At 42.6% G+C, this 15954-nt stretch overlaps 1 protein-coding gene and 1 non-coding gene across 2 annotated transcripts in view; one reads left to right on the top strand and one right to left on the bottom strand.

Annotated features, from left to right (window-relative positions):
• Positions 1-255: 255 nt before the first annotated feature.
• LOC113623071 (U6 spliceosomal RNA) lies at positions 256-361 on the bottom strand. The gene has a single exon (XR_003433764.1). It is a non-coding gene; the product is annotated as a U6 spliceosomal RNA (small nuclear RNA).
• Positions 325-15954, top strand: part of FERMT2 (FERM domain containing kindlin 2) — a 98380-nt gene continuing 82750 nt past the window's right edge. The window contains exons 1-2 of the mRNA XM_027111259.1: positions 325-476; positions 5369-5481. The gene's annotated coding sequence lies outside the window, so the exon portion shown is untranslated. The remainder of the gene's footprint in view (positions 477-5368; positions 5482-15954) is intronic.

The raw sequence follows: 15954 nt of genomic DNA, 5'->3' as shown, positions 1-15954 counted from the left end.
TGTAGCTGAGTATGCATGATTCACTACGATGGGTACAGTAATAGCACACAGCAGCCCACATGAAAGGAGCGCATTGCCATGCCAGGGGCCCGCGAGGAGCTTAAAGAGGAGACCTCAGACAGTAAAAGTCATAGAGATGATTAATTTTGTTAATGGCTCCAGGATGGACTATATTACTATACTATAACTGTAATACCAGGCCATCTGAACAGAATTGTTTATTTGTCTTCTATTATGAATGTCTGTGATTTTTTTTTTTTTTTTAAATGCTTCACAAGTTTTTGTGTCATCCTTGCGCAGGGCCATGCTAATCTTCTCTGTGTCGTTCCAATTCGGGTGTATGTGCTGCCGAAGTGAGCACTGAATGTCTGTGATTCTTGGCAGTGTATATTCCTGATGTGCTCTTAGCAAATTTCAAGAACTTCACTGGGCTCAATCACATACGTCATGGGAGGAGGATGACCATCAAACAAGAGGTATAAATTGGAAGCAGAGAGAGATTTCTCTGTAAGGAAAATAAAATGAAGGAGCTATACATTTTGCAATTAAAATTTGACATTGTTGGCTAATTCAGAACTGTAGTGATTTGGTCCATGCACTGCACTACACTTTACAATTCTCACTGTTAGGAGCTAGACAGAAACTTTATAAAACTGTTTTGAATAGTGTGGTTCTATCAAAAGTTTAGTCTTGATTTTAGAATTAGAAAAATTTTTTTCAATTAAAAAATATTTTAGTACAAACCAGTTTTGCAAAAGGACATCATTTCCATTCTATGGCAGAGAAGCTAACTGCTTCTCCTCTTCTTCTTGGGTACGTGGCTAGACCACATGGCCCAGCTCCCCTCTTGCAAACAGGAGTAGCCCTGTGACTGAGTCCCAGCCAGTGGGAGGAGTTAAACTGGTGTGTGCCACTGCCAGGCCTGACCCGTGAAAACCCCGTGCTGACCCTTCTTGCTCTTTGCCCCTTGCAGCTGTCTGGAAGGCAGATGACCCCCAGGACCACCTTGGAAGCCACCCGTTAAAGACAGCAGAGCCTCTATCAGCTCGGCTGCCCAAATGATACACAAGGAGGAGCCCCACTGACCCATGCAGTTTACCCAGTCCTGTTCTGTGAACAAGAAATAACTCTATGGTATTTCAGACATGATATATTTTAGGGTCAGTCTGTTGCAGTAGTTAGCCTTTTCTAAGTCATACACTTGCCTAGCAAAATTCTTCCCTCTTACTTTTTTGGGGGAGGGAGGAGACACACAAGAAGGGACAAGTTGAGGGAAATTTAATTATAATGTTTGTGCGGAGCCTCTGTCATTTGCCCCTTTAAACCCATGCTCCATCCTTCCATACCCTGCTTTCAGTCCCTGAAGACTGACTTCCATCTCTGGGCCTCTCGGCCCTCTGAGTGCCTGGGAGATGAGTGGGAGCGAGGGCAAGGAGGTCAGGATATTTCTGGCCCTGGTTTGCTCCCTGTGAGGTCCTAACCGGAGTTCACTACTCCTCTCAATCTGGCTGTTTCACATGACTGTCTCACTGCTTCCGGATTCAAGTAGCAGTTCCCTGCCCTCGTCCACGTGGGCTTTGCATTGGTCATCCCAGCTTAGTCAGCTTCGGCTGCCGCAACAAAGTACCATAGACCGGGTGGCTTCAACAACAGACATTTATTTCTCATAGTCTAGAAGCTGGGAAGTCTGAGATCAGGGTGCCAGCATGGTGAGCTTCTGGTGAAAGCCAACTTCCTGGCTTGCAGACAGCTGCCTTCTTGCCTTATCCTCCTCACATGGTGGGGAAAGAGAGAGAGAGACAGAGAGAGAGAGAGAGAGAGAGAGAGAAACTCTCTGGTCCCTTCTCATAAAAGCAGTAATCCCATCACGGGGACCCCACAGGCATAACCTCATCTAAACCTAATTACCTCCCAAAGGCCTAATTACCGCTTTGATGCCATCACACTGGGAGGTTGGGGGCTGCAGAAGGGTAGGGAGGTCACAAACATTTAGTCCGTAACAGGCCTAGGCGTGTGTTGTCAGCCAGACTGCTATGAGACCCAGGTCAGCATGGCATCCCTTGCCCACACCTAGCCTACACCCACACCTGTGTGTTGTCCCTCTGTAAATAAACCCTTCTAGAATCATCCTTTGAATGTGCCATCTGTTTCCTGTTAGCACTCTGACCGAGACCATATTGCTTTGTTTTAACTCTCAAAAATGATAGTAGCATGGGCTTCCCTGGTGGCGCAGTGGTTGAGAGCCCGCCTGCCGATGCAGGGGACACGGGTTCGTGCCCCGGTCCGGGAGGATCCCACATGCCGTGGAGCGGCTGGGCCCATGAGCCATGGCCGCTGAGCCTGCGCGTCCGGAGCCTGTGCTCCGCAACGGGAGAGGCCACAACAGTGAGAGGCCCGCGTACCACAAAAAATGATAGTAGCAAATACTGTACATATTACCAGAACCTAGTAAGGCAATTGTACATTTTAGGACAATAACCATCACAAGCAGTAATTCCCAGGCAAAGTATTCCATCTCCATCTTTAGTGGCAGCGGAACTCTCTCCACAACCCCAACCTAATATGTCAGTCCCCTTAGCCTTTACTCCAGAATCTGAACCTTAGCCCAGCATTCAAAGCCCTTCATAATCTGGTCTCTGTCTCCTCTCCAGCATTATCATCGCCATTTCCTTCCCTCTCACCCCCTGCCCCCATACCATGAGCTGGGAGAATCGTTCCTCTGTGATTCTGCACATCACAAGCTCTCTCTCTGAATCCCCTCCCATCTTCCTCTTCACTTAACTCCTGGTAGTCTTTTAGAACTCAGCTCACCTCTCTCCTGCTGGGGCAATCCTGACACCTACACCCACACCTCTCCCCATCCACACACATGCATGTCTTCCTAGGCTGGAGGACACGCCTCTCATGCTGTCTCACACCACTTTACTTTCCTGCCCCCTGACTCCTGGATCATGATTCTTTTAAGGACTAGAGTTGACTGTTATTAATGTCTATATGCCCATAGTAGGTACTTCATGTTTGTTGAATGCATGTCTCCAATGGTTTTAGGCTTTTGTTAAAAACTTGCATGCGCACTGGACTTCCTGTAGGGGACCTGGATAAAGCTAGGACCAAGATAGAGGCATGTTCCTCTTCTCTCCCCATTCATCTGCTACAAGAGCTGGAGACTTGGGAGAAAAGTCTGTTTCTCTTCCAGCATCTCTACACTTCCCTCCTCCCCATGGAATGAAGACAAAACTCACCACCCCTGCCTTTAACATGTTCAACTCACCGCAGATTCCCTGAGTAGGACCTGAGTTACTCAAGTTTTGCTGTTACACACTTTTAGGGTTTTTTTTTTTTTAATTTAACTTTCTGAATAGGTAATACGTCCTCATGAGTCAAAACCAAAACGTATAAAAAGTTATATAGTGAAATGTCTCCCCTCATCCAACCAGTGTTTCCATTAACCCCGTTCCTACCCTCCATATGTAACCACTCTTCTTAATTTCTTACATATACTTAGTTCCATAATTGTTTAGTGCAAATACAAGCAAATTTCAAATATACATTCTTATATTTCTCACTTCTTTACCAAAGCATGCCATACTTTTTTGAACTGTGTTTTGTTTTGTTTTTTACTTAACAGGTTTTGGAAACCTTTCCTTACCTGTTCATAACTTGTTTCCTCATTCTTTTGTACAGCTGAACAATATTCCATTATGTGAATGCATCATAATTTACTTAACTAAACCTTTATTGATAGACGTTTGAGTTGCTTCTAGTCTTTTTTTGTAACACCTATAATGATGCACGTTACAAATTTTTTTAATTTATTTTTTTGTATTGAAGTATAGTTGATTTACAATCCTGTATTTGTTTCAGGTGTACAGCAAAGTGATTTGGTTATACATATATCTATATCTATATCTATACTCTTTTTCATTTTTTTCCATTATAGTTTATTATAAGATAATGAATATAGTTCCCTGTGCTATACAGTAAATCCTTGTTTATCTATTTTATTTATAGTAGTATGCACCTGTTAATCCCATACTCCCAATTTATCCCTCCCCTGATTTCCCTTTGGTAAACACGAGTTTGTTTTCTACGATAATGATGCACATTTAATCTAGACATGATGCTATACTATTCAATGTATAATTCTTTTAACATTTTGACTTTATACTTTATTTCAAGAAACTTTTCATCTGTGGGCCCATCAATACATGACATTTGCTAAAGAATACATTAAGGTTAAACCACAAATCAATGACCTGAAAAAGTTATTTAACTTTATGAGTTCACTTCTGGGCATTTATCCATAAGAATGTTGGACAACATAGCAGAGTATGAGTTCATTTTAATGGAGCAGGCAGCACATGTGTAAGCTTTGCAGTTTCTGCCAAGGTCATTTGGACAAAGGAGCATTCTGGGATTCCCCTTGGGAAAAATCTTAATCATTCTTGTACTTTTGATGATCAGTAATATTTTAATATTACTTGGGATGCTAATGTGTTGTATTCAGCAGAAGTTACAAAAAGAGGAAGGACTCAGTGTGTCTGTCCAGAGCACCATAAGTCTTTGTAGGAAGGCATAATGCATGAGTGTCAAACCATGCTCATTCCAAAGGCTGAGGTCAGTTGTGGATTCCCTGTCTACTGCCCAGTACAGAATAGACATGTGTGGGATTCTGTATGTTTATCCTGTACATACCTGCTCCTGTACAGACTGGTGTCCCACTTGGCCACAGGGCATTCCATCCAGTGGCTCCCTCCTATGTGGCTGGTTGGCAGGGTTGATTAATGAGGCGAGCCCTCAGGCATGGCACATGCTACATCTGCTGGAGGGCAGTGATGGGCTGGAAAGGGCCAACTGAGTATTACTAGAACTTACCAAAGTCTTGTAGGAGCTCATTTCCTCAAAGAGAAGGACCGTGGGTCTTATGAAGCTACTCAGCCTAAACAATGTCTGAGCTTTAGACCCAACCTCAATACGAGACGCATCTCCCTTCAAGAAGGCTGGACCTCCAGGCCCTCTGAGACAGAACCAACTGAGGACACTCAGTGGGGCCACACCACCCTCTGCCAAACCTTGCTTTGGGGCCTAGAGACCTAAACTCATCTAAAGCAGTGCTCCACCTCCTTTATCTCTGTACGTGTATATTTTATACTTTCCAAAGGGAAGGTCTTTTTCTGATTTAAGAACATGAAACAAAAGAAAAAGATGAAAGTAAAATCAGAGGTCTAAATTAGAGAGAACGACTGCTGAAAAATATAGCTTTAAAGCCTTTTTATGAATAGTTTTCACAAACCTTGGCTTTATTTTGACTGTGAGCCTTCCTAACTCTTTTGAGCCTCTGGTAAATGGTATTATATCTCTTTTATAGGTTTCTGGAACTCTCTCCCAGTAACTCATTCCGCCTATTCCCATCTCACCAGTCGTCAGGTTGGAAACCCTAAATTGGATGAACTACTCTATTCCATTTCTGATATTTATTAGGTAAGAATTTTTAATTATATTATGGTTTCCATGTGTGTTTATTTCCTGCCACAAGTCCTCAGTGAGCACTTATGAGTTCCCCTTCTAGTCACCTGGGGATGCATCAGTGAGCAAAGCCAGTGAAATCATGTCTCTATCAATTTCTCCACGGAAGGGTGGGGTGGTAGATAAATGGTTTTTTATGATCAATAGTTGAACGCAATTCAGTTTAATAAACTGGTTTCCAGTGCTTCTCAAGTTAAAATATGGTCCTGAAAGGTGAGCCCTTCTGTTAACTGCTTTCCCTTTTCTTCTTCCTCCTCCTTCAATTTTCCTAGACATCTCCTTGACCTTCCCCCAACACACACACACACACACACACACACACACACACACACACCTGTCTTTGTAAACTTCCTGACTGAACCCTCATGCAATTGATTAATTAAAATTTTGTATTGTGACAATATTTGTATGTTTCAGTTATCTATTGCTGTGTAACAAACAGCCCCACGATTAAGAGGCTTAACATAACAGCCATTTTATTTGCTCAGGAGTCTGTGGATCAGGAATTTGGGCTGGACTCAGCTGGTGGTCCTGCTTCATATAACTTTGGCTGGGCTCACTCATGGGACTGTGTTCAGCTGGGAGTTTGGTTGGTGCTGGAGTGTTCAAGGTGTCTTCAGGCCTCTCTCCACTGGTCTCCAGCAGAGCAAGGAAACTTCTTACATGGCAGCTGACTTCCAAGATGGAAGACCAGCCTTGGGAATTACATATCACTTCTGTCACATTTCATTGGTCAAAATAGCTCACAGAGCCAGCACAGGTTCAAAGACAGAGGAAACATACACCACTTCTTATTGGGGGAATGGCAAGGTCATGATGCAGAAGAGCATGTGGGAGGGGTGATATCATTGCAGCAATCTTTGGAACCATGAACTACTGTACAGACCTGTTTTATGTTAGCTGTTAATCCACTATAAACCATAGTTGTGGGCAGTAGTAACGAATCTAGTATTAGTTTATTTGTTTTCTCTCTGTGTCTGTCTGCTTTTTACTAATCAGTACCTCAGCTCTAAAGGAGGTTTTGAACTATAATCCTGAGTTTCATGAGTGTCCATCAGTATTTTCAGTTCCAAGGCACAGGAAGTGATTCTGGCTAGCTTTAGCAGAAGGGAATTTTTGTTGGTTTACCAGTTAGTTCATAGAAGATAGGAAGGTTGGAGAACTAGACTCAGAACATGGACAGAACCTAAGGAAGACTGGGTGGAAGGCATATCCACAGTGACTCCACCATGACATTCTGGGCGGGGCACCACTGCTGGCACTGCACACACTGCACAGTGGACACAGCTGCCATGGGGCTCTTACTGCCACCATGCCTGTGCCAAAGGCTTTGATTCTTTCTCTTATGGCTCCAAGTCCTAAGAACAATCAATTGCCCAGTCTGTTTGCTCCCTCATTGACCAGGAAGTGGGGAGAGGGTCCTTTACACTTCAAAGGTTGGGGCTGAGGGTCAATAAATTGTCCTGATCTGACCTCAACCCCTATTCACTCTGCTGTAGCCTCAATGCAAAACACCAAGCATGCTCCTGCCTCAGGGCATTTGTACATGCTATTTTCACATCTAAAGTGCTCTTTCCCAAATGTCTGCATGACTCTCTCTCACCTTATTCAAATCTTTATACAAACATCATTTTCTCATAAGGCCTTCCAATAGCTATTCTATCTAAAATTGTAAGGCTTTATCCCACACTTCCTATCCCCTATCCCTGCTTTTTTTTTTTTTACTTTTTAGCTCTTAACTTTATCTAACATAGTGTCTATATATATTTTCTTTCCCCCTAGGATATAAGCTCCACGGGGGCAAGAATTTTAGTCTGCTTTGTTCAATATTGTGTCCCCAGCATCTAGAACAGAGGCTGGAAAGTAGTAAGTGTTCAATAAATATGTCTTCCTTAAAATGAATGTAGAGCCAGTATCTACTCGATCCCTTTGAAATCCCTTTGGAACACATTTGTTGTAAGGTTGACAGTGATTCTTCTTAGAGTTTAATCCGCTTACCAGTATATCTGCCTAGAATAGTTTTCTCATTTTAATTTGTTATACAAGACAAAATGAAATTTTTTGATAGGTTAAAAATTGTTTAATTTATTGTTTCTTTTCCTTCATCCAGGCTTATCCCTCTGCCTAGAAGGAAATTAAACAAGTCAGACAAGGATCATTTATTATAAAACCATACCTTATGCTTTGTTCTCTTCTCAGCATTTCTAAATTGATATTTGGCTGATTTATTGCACTACTTTTCAGGGTATTGCCGCAAGCTTAATAGTTTTCAAGGTCATCCCTTTCATCCCTCATTCAGAAAGACATGAAGTTGGCCTTTTTCCAGTTTTCAGGAATGTATTAGTCCTCAGGAGCCGCTGCAAGCAAAGCAGCACCACTGTGACCTTAACTAATTCATGATGCGTCCCAGGAGGCAAACCATCAGGCCCTTCCCGGAGACTCAAATACATTGATAGTGTCCACATAGTCATCAGTGAGTCAAAAACGTGTACTGAGTGTCTACTGAGTGCAAAGCTGTGCTAGCTCTTCCTTTTCTGTGGTTTGATGTCCGGCCTTCTCATCAGTGGAGGAGTTCATCAAGCCCTGCCTTCTGCACGCTCGGCAAACAGGAAGCAGAAGGGAGAGGATCCAGCCAGCTTTAACAAGCGCTTCATGACATTTCACATTTGTGTCACTGGCAGGGGGCCCAATTTCAGTGGCCCTGATGATGATAGGGTATTTCCGATGATAGGGTATTTCCCTCTTTGTATAATAATTGATGAACTCTCATTCATTCATTCATTCACCGAACACATTCAAATAAATGACATGTTTCAGTAAGTAGGATGGTCTCTAGATCCACAAGAAGAAATCACTTTAAACAGATGAGTTTTGGTGTTAGAAATGTTAATTTTTAAAAACTACAGAAAATTACAACCGCTACAACAAAACCCATATTCCTAACACCCAGAATTAGTAACCATTACTATTTTGTCTTATTTTGTTTCCAGCCTTAAAAAAAAAAGTCATACAGTGCATGACAGAAATTAGAATAATATCAAAGGGCTTACAGTAAAAAGTAAGTCACCTGCCCCCAGACCTCTGACCTTCACTTCCGAGGCAACCTCTATTACAGGTTTCTTGTATTCCCTTACAAAGATATTCTATGCACGTATAAGCCTATATGTAAATGTATTCTCCCTTTTTCTTATTCTCTCTTTTGTTTACAAATGGAAGCTCATAACATACAACACTCTGTATCTTAATTTTTTTCAATTAATATATCTTGGAGACTGTTGAAACAGGAGAGTTTTAAGTCTAACATGAGAAAGTACTTTTTAGCTGCCATGATGATAAAATTCTGGAATGAGTCACTAAAACTGATAATATTAGTTTCCGCTCTCTCAAGCCACTTCCGGCACCACTCTGGTTGACATTCCTGAGAAGCTGACTCTGAAACAGAGATTAATGTGCAGGAATTTCACTGGGAAGTGCTCTTGGAATCAACACCTATGGAAGAGAAAGGAAGAGGGAAAAAAGCAGAAATGAACAGAGAGAAAGTTTGGGCTGCAATGCAGTCTCAGCTAAGGCCTCATGTCCCCTTGGGGGGCTGAAGCTGGAATGGCCTTTCCAAGTTGTCCTCATTCAGGAAGGAGTCCAGGCCTTTATAACTCACATCAATCATTCATGGAATTCAGATGGCCCTGGGGAGGGTGTGGCCATGGTTTACATGGTCTCCCCAGCTAAGACAATTTCCAGGGACGGTGGACAGCTAAGGGCTATCTGCCAGTGGCACTCCCAAATTAGGGAGGAATAATTTCTTCATCCCTGAAAGGGCATCTGGGGAAAGCATCATAATATCTACTATTAAAAAAAAGAAGTTCTTCTTTCTTTTTTTTTTTAAATTAATTAATTTATTTATTTTTGGCTGTGTTGGGTATTCGTTTCTGTGCAAGGGCTTTCTCTAGTTGCGGCAAGCGGGGGCCACTCTTCATCGCGGTGCGTGGGCCTCTCACTATCGCGGCCTCTCTTGTTGGGAGCACAGGCTCCAGACGCGCAGGCTCAGTAGTTGTGCCTCACGGGCCCAGTTGCTCCGCGGCATGTGGGATCTTCCCAGACCAGGGCTCGAACCTGTGTCCCCCGCATTGGCAGGCAGACTCTCAACCACTGCGCCACCAGGGAAGCCCAGAAGTTCTTATTTCTAAGACTATATGCCACAGTATTTAGGAGTGAAATTTCATAATATGTATAGTTAACTTTCAAATGGTTCCAGAAAATATATTTGTGGGAGTGTGAGAAAGAGAAAGAGATAAAGCAAACTTACAAGGTGCTAACAATTAGTGAATCTAAGCAAAAGATATATGCGTATTCATAGTACTGTTCTTGCAATTTTTCTATGGCATAGGGGACATAATATAAGAGCTTGTACCTGGAACCCAAATGCTAGAACCAGGTGACATGACTTGTTAAAGGCAGATTTTATAACTATCTAAGGTAATTATGCTAGAGTTTCATGGTGACATGACTGGGGAGTACAAAAAACTTGGTGAGCGCCCCCTCAGGTCTTCTCCCAACTTTCAGACCTCATTCTGGTTAGGAAGAATTTTCCACCAACACAGACATGCCTTTAGTAAAAGGGAAATTTGAGAAGACTGGCTCTCTGCACGTCATTGTAAAGAAAAATACCCAAAACTTAACAAGTAAAGCAGAAAGTACTGTGCGCCCTTTCAGTATTCTACTAGAGCGTTCTCTCTAATGAGACTGCCTAACAAGGCTGATTGTGTAGGTAATTTTGTTTGGTTGACCATTTACTGTTGATCAGAGCCTAGGCTCTGTAAAGTTAAATATTAACATAGAAAATTGATAATGATTTTTGCCCAGTCAATAAGATAACCTCAAAGATGATGGTTTTACTGCCCTTAGGACATCTACCAGTTTTGTATCTAATTTTGCCATCTTATTCCAGCATTCTTTTTTTCACCAATCCTATATATCAGCTTCCTAGATCCCCTCTGGATCAATTTCACCATTGTACTGTTTCCTTCATTAATAAGTTAAATAAATTTTTGACATAGGCTTATTATACATTTATATAAAATTCATGTTTTTGAAGATTATACTGTGACTTCCCACAGACTGCCATCTCCTAGTATCCTTTGTAAAAAATGCATTCCTTTTGCTTATCACCATAAATTCTCTTATTAGAATTTATAGATCAGAATGCTCTTTTACACCAAGGCTTCAACCCTGTCCTCCATGGGATGACTCTGAGGGAGTTTTCTGTGCCTTACCACTGACAGCGTTCTCCTTGAGACATGTAGTTTAGTCCTCTCCCCCAAGTACTTTAGGGGACCTAAAACTCCACTAGGCCTGCCAAAAAAAAAAAAAAAAAATCTAGGCAGTCAATAAAATCAGCTGCACAACTATATTACATGAAAAGAAAATATCTAAAACTACAATACAAACAGCAACATTAGCATGAGTTATATGAGAGAAAAAGTTGCCGTGCAGGTGTAGGAACTGGCCAGGCTGTGCTGTTCTTTACATCCGTCATCCACTCTGCCTGAGCTGAGCTTTGTTCTCATTGCCCAGTGCCCCTGCCATGCCAGTTGTTAAATATTTTGAATGTCACCCTTGAATTAATACAGCTGTAATAAGGTTATTGTTATTTTTGTCATCACTTAAAAGCATAGTTGTTAGAGTTTAGAGGTGTTACTTCCTTTAAAAAATAAGAATGAACTTCTATGAAGTGCCTACAATAGTCAAATTCATAGAGACAGAAAGCAAAACAGTTACTAGGGACTGGGGTTGGGGGGATGGCAAGTTAATGCTTAATAGTACAGAGTTTCACCTTGGGAAAATGAAAAAGTTCTGGAGACAGATGTGGTGATAGTTGCACAACAATGTGTATGTACTTAATGCTACTAAACTGTATGCTGGAAATTGGCTAAAATGGTAAATTTTATCTTATGTATATTTTACCACCAAGAAGTCACTACTAAAAAGAGTTAATTTTGGGCTTCCCTGGTGGCGCAGTGGTTGAGAGTCCGCCTGCCGATGCAGGGGACACGGGTTCATGCCCCGGTCCGGGAAGATCCCACATGCCGCGGAGCGGCTGGGCCCGTGAGCCATGGCCGCTGAGCCTGCACGTCCGGAGCCTGTGCTCCGCAACGGGAGAGGCCACAACAGTGAGAGGCCCACGTACCGCAAAAAAACAAAAGAGTTAATTTTAAAAAAGAATGAGACTACAAGTAGAAAATAAGTTCATATAGATAAGGATAGAAAAAAATGATAGTTGTTCATAAAACAAATGGTTAGAGGTATTAATTTCATTGAAGAGACTGAAGGAATAGCTTGCCTACTGGGAAATTGTTGGTATACTTATACCATATTTGAAAATTTTATCTTCTCACAGAGAGGAAATAATCTCCATGAGAACAAGATGAAATTTAAAAATTTGGGTTGATTACTGGAAACACTCCCTGTCTAGGAGATAAATATTGAATTATGAAATGGTCTCCTCAGGGAAATTGTGAAAGTCATCATCCAAAATATTAAAAATTAAATCAGATAAAACATTAGATAGGCCTAATGTAGGAAATGATCCTCTTCTGGTTTTGGGGAGACAGACTGGAGGACTTGTTGGGGCTTTTCTATTATTTATTTGAAAGGTTCTGCCAAGAAGCAAACCCCACGTGCTCAGTTTCAGGCATAAGCTCTGAAATTGCTATTCAGAGTTCCTGAAAAAAACAAGTATTTTCATAGAGGTTGGAGGTAGGGTTTGAGTCTTTTTTTGAGTGTATTAGTCTAGAGACCTAGGCGTGCCCAGATCCTGCACTGCCAAGCATCCTTCATGCTCAGTTGGTTCGACCACATGAAAACAAAGAGCAAAGTGAAGTTCTCCTTCATTAATATCTGAGCAAGCACTTCATACTCCCACAGAGAGGGAGGGAGTCTCTGGCTGGATTGGAGAATGTAGCTTCTGCTTGAGGTCTAGGTGAGGTCTCATTTCTTTCTCCCAAATAGGAGGAACTGAGTCTCTGGAAGCCATATAGAATGGAAGAGAGGAGACACGGAGCCTGCCCCGGGAGGAGGATACCTACCATGCAAAAGATGCTGGATATAGGTTCCAACTTTAACATCCAGTAAACTTGCCTGTTAACAAAACTGCCCCAACTCATAATCTAAACAGAGGTGGGCAAAGACCTAAAGCTGTGGGGAGAAGGGGGATGTGTCCTTTCCCATTTTCTCGCACACAAAGGTAAATGATTTACGAAGGCTGATTCTCAGGAATGCAAAATTATTTAATATGTATTCACATGTTCACCTCCTGTAGAAGTGTGAAAACCAATGGAAGCCTTCAATGAAAAGCCTTTATAGGCTTTGAGGATGGATGCCTGGGAATATTGTGATTTGAAATTTAAAGTCTTATTACAGAAGGAGTTGTTTCTATAGTTAGAATAGGAGGACAAATGTTTTGGTTGGAAAGGAAATACTTTAAAAGATAAACTTGGACCAAACTAAGGGAGAGTCATAGTGTTATGTGGAGAACGTCATTGTCCTAAATATGAAATGAAAAATATTGAATTTTATGAAAGGAGAGAGAAGGAGACTAGAAAGAATGTAAAAGAAAAATATGTTGAAATGTAGGTGACAGAAAACCTGAGAATTTCTCAGCTAGCCCTTCAGCAAGTTATGAATGAAAGGGTACTATCCATTCATTGTCATTCATTCGACAGACATTTACTGGGTGTCTATTTTTGTGCCCGGTACTGGCAGGTGTTGAGGATAAAACAGGGTGGGATAGACACTGTTCCTTCAAGGTGGGGATGCATACGTTAACCAAAGAATCACACAAATATCTAAGTATAAACTGTGGAAAGTGCTATGATGCAAAAGAAGAGGGCTTAAAAAGAGCATGTGGCAGAGTGAACTGATTTAGTTTGGGAGTAAAGGAAAGCTTCCCTCACATGGGGTATCTGCACTGTGTATCCTAGTTTGCATTTCCCCAAAAGCAGACCCTAAGGCAAAGATTTGGGCACAGGTGACTTATTTAAGAGTTGATTCTGGAAAGCTCTGTGAATGAGTAAGGAAAGGAAGGAAAACCATTAATGAGCAAGTTGCCACTATGAGTAACCAGGGTTCAGTTCTCCTGGGGACCCTCTGCGAGACTTTGTGGAACATCCTTAAGAACGTCTCATGAAGGGGTATGAGACTGGGATAGTTATCCACCCACTCCCGTTCCTCATTCGTTAAGGGTCACTCCAGGGGTGTTCAATTCTCAGCGCTCGCAGCCACCCCCTTAAGCAGAGGGACGTAGGAAGCTTATACAGACACTACAAGCCAGTGGTTCTCAAATCATCCGAATCACCTCGAGGACTGAATAAAACACAAATTGCAGGGCCGCACCGCAGAGCTTCTGATTCAGTAGGTGTGGGGTGGGGCTGGAGAATGTGCATTTCTGACAGATTCCCAGGCGATGCTGACGCTGCTTGTTCAGGGATGACACGTTGAGAACCACTGCTCCAGACCAGCTATGGAGCAGAGCATCAGGAGTATCCGCCACATACTAAGAACTAAGGGATCCTAGGCACTAAGCAGACAAAGGGTGAGAGGGAAGCTAGGGTTGTTCAGGTAGAGAAACCCCTCTACAAAGACCCTGAGGCTGGAGGGAGTCGGTGTGGCTAGACCACTGAAAGGTAGTGCCAAAAGGGAGAGAGCAAAACAAGATGAGGCTGGCAAAGTGTGCGGGGGTCAGATGAGTCAGGGCCTGGGGTGTGGGAAGGATTTTGTTCTTCTTCCTAAGAGAAAGTCAAAGGCTTCGAGTGGTTTTAAACAGGGGAGTGAGCCCATCAGATTTGCATTCTGGCTACAGCGCTAAGAACATGAGAAGGAGCAAAGGCGGGTGTGAGGACCCCTGTAAGCTCCTATTGCAAATCCAGATGGGACACGATGGTGGCTTGGATTAATGTGGTGGCGGTGAAGATGGAGAGAGGTAGGTGCATCTAATAAATACGTAGGAGAAAAAAGTCCACAGAACTTGGTGATGGATTAAGAAGAGGAAAGAGAAAAGGAATGAAACGGTCATTTGTAGAGACGTGGATGGACCTAGAGACTGTCGTACAGAGTGAAGTAAGTCAGAAAGAGAAAAACAAATATCGTCTATTAATGCATATATGTGGAATCTAGAAAGATGGTACAGATGAAGTTATTTGCAAAGCAGAAATAGAGACACAGGCTTAGAGAACAAACGTATGGACCCCAAGGGGGGAAGGTCGGGGGTGGGATGAATTGGGATACTGGATTGACATATATACACTACTGATACTATGTATAAAATAGATAACTAATGAGAACCTGCTGTATAGCTCAGGGAACTCTACTCAATGCTCTGGGGTGACCTAAATGGGAAGGAAATCCAAAAAAAGAGGGGATATACATATACGCATAGCTGATTCACTTTGCTGTGCAGTAGAAACTAACACAACACTGTAAAGCAACTATACTCCAATAAAAATTAATTTTAAAAATTAAAAAAAAAAGAAGAGGAAAGAGGTGAAGAATGCATAAAAGATGTCTCCAAAGTGTCTTGTCTATACAGTTGAATTGATGAATCTCACTGGCAAGAGAAGACCCAGGTTTCACTTGTGTGCATGTTCAGTTTGAGGTCCATGTGGCACATCCAAGTAGAGATCTGGAATGAGCAATTAGGTATAGAACACTGGTGCTCAGAGAGCACTCTGGGCTGGTGATTTAATTTGGGAGTTATTAACATGGAGGTGTTTGAAGCCATGGGCCAGGGTGAGACCCCAGAAAGAGATCCTTGCATGAGAAGAGAAAGGGGTTCAGAAAGAACCTCAAGGGCTCCAACAAATCATGAACATGATGAGGAACATAAGCCGGCCAAGGAGTCTGAGAAGAAGCAAGGAAGGGCCAGGAAAACCTGGTGTGACAGGAGGCAAGGGAAGTGTTGCAGGCAGAGGTGATTGCCAGTGTTAAAGAGTGGCCAGGAGGGCTTCACTGGTGGCACGGTGGTTAAGAATCCGCCTGCCAATGCAGGGGACATGGGTTTGAGCCCTGGTCCAGGAAGATCCCACATGCTGTGGAGCAACTAACCCGTGCGCCACAACCACTGAGCCTGAGCTCTAGAGCCAGCGAGCCACAACTACTGAGCCTGTGTGCCACAACTACTGAAGCGCACGTGCCTAGAGCCTGTGCTCCACAAGAGAAGCCATTGCAATGAGAAGCCTGCACACTGCAACAAAGACCCAATGCAGCCAAAATAAATAAATAAATAAGATAAAATAAATAAATTTATTAAAAAGAAAAAAAAAGAGTGGCCAAGAAATCAAGTAAGATGAGGGTTAAAAATGCCTTTGAGGGCTTCCCTGGTGGTGCAGTGGTTGGGAGTCTGCCTGCCAGTGCATGGGATACGGGTTCGAGCCCTGG

The sequence above is a fragment of the Aethalodelphis obliquidens genome, unplaced genomic scaffold (genome assembly GCF_003676395.1).
Source record: "Aethalodelphis obliquidens isolate GAN/ISIS:26980383/991018 unplaced genomic scaffold, ASM367639v1 scaffold10, whole genome shotgun sequence".
In the NCBI taxonomy this organism is placed as follows: domain Eukaryota; kingdom Metazoa; phylum Chordata; class Mammalia; order Artiodactyla; family Delphinidae; genus Aethalodelphis; species Aethalodelphis obliquidens.
This window is presented reverse-complemented; position numbering and strand designations above follow the sequence as displayed.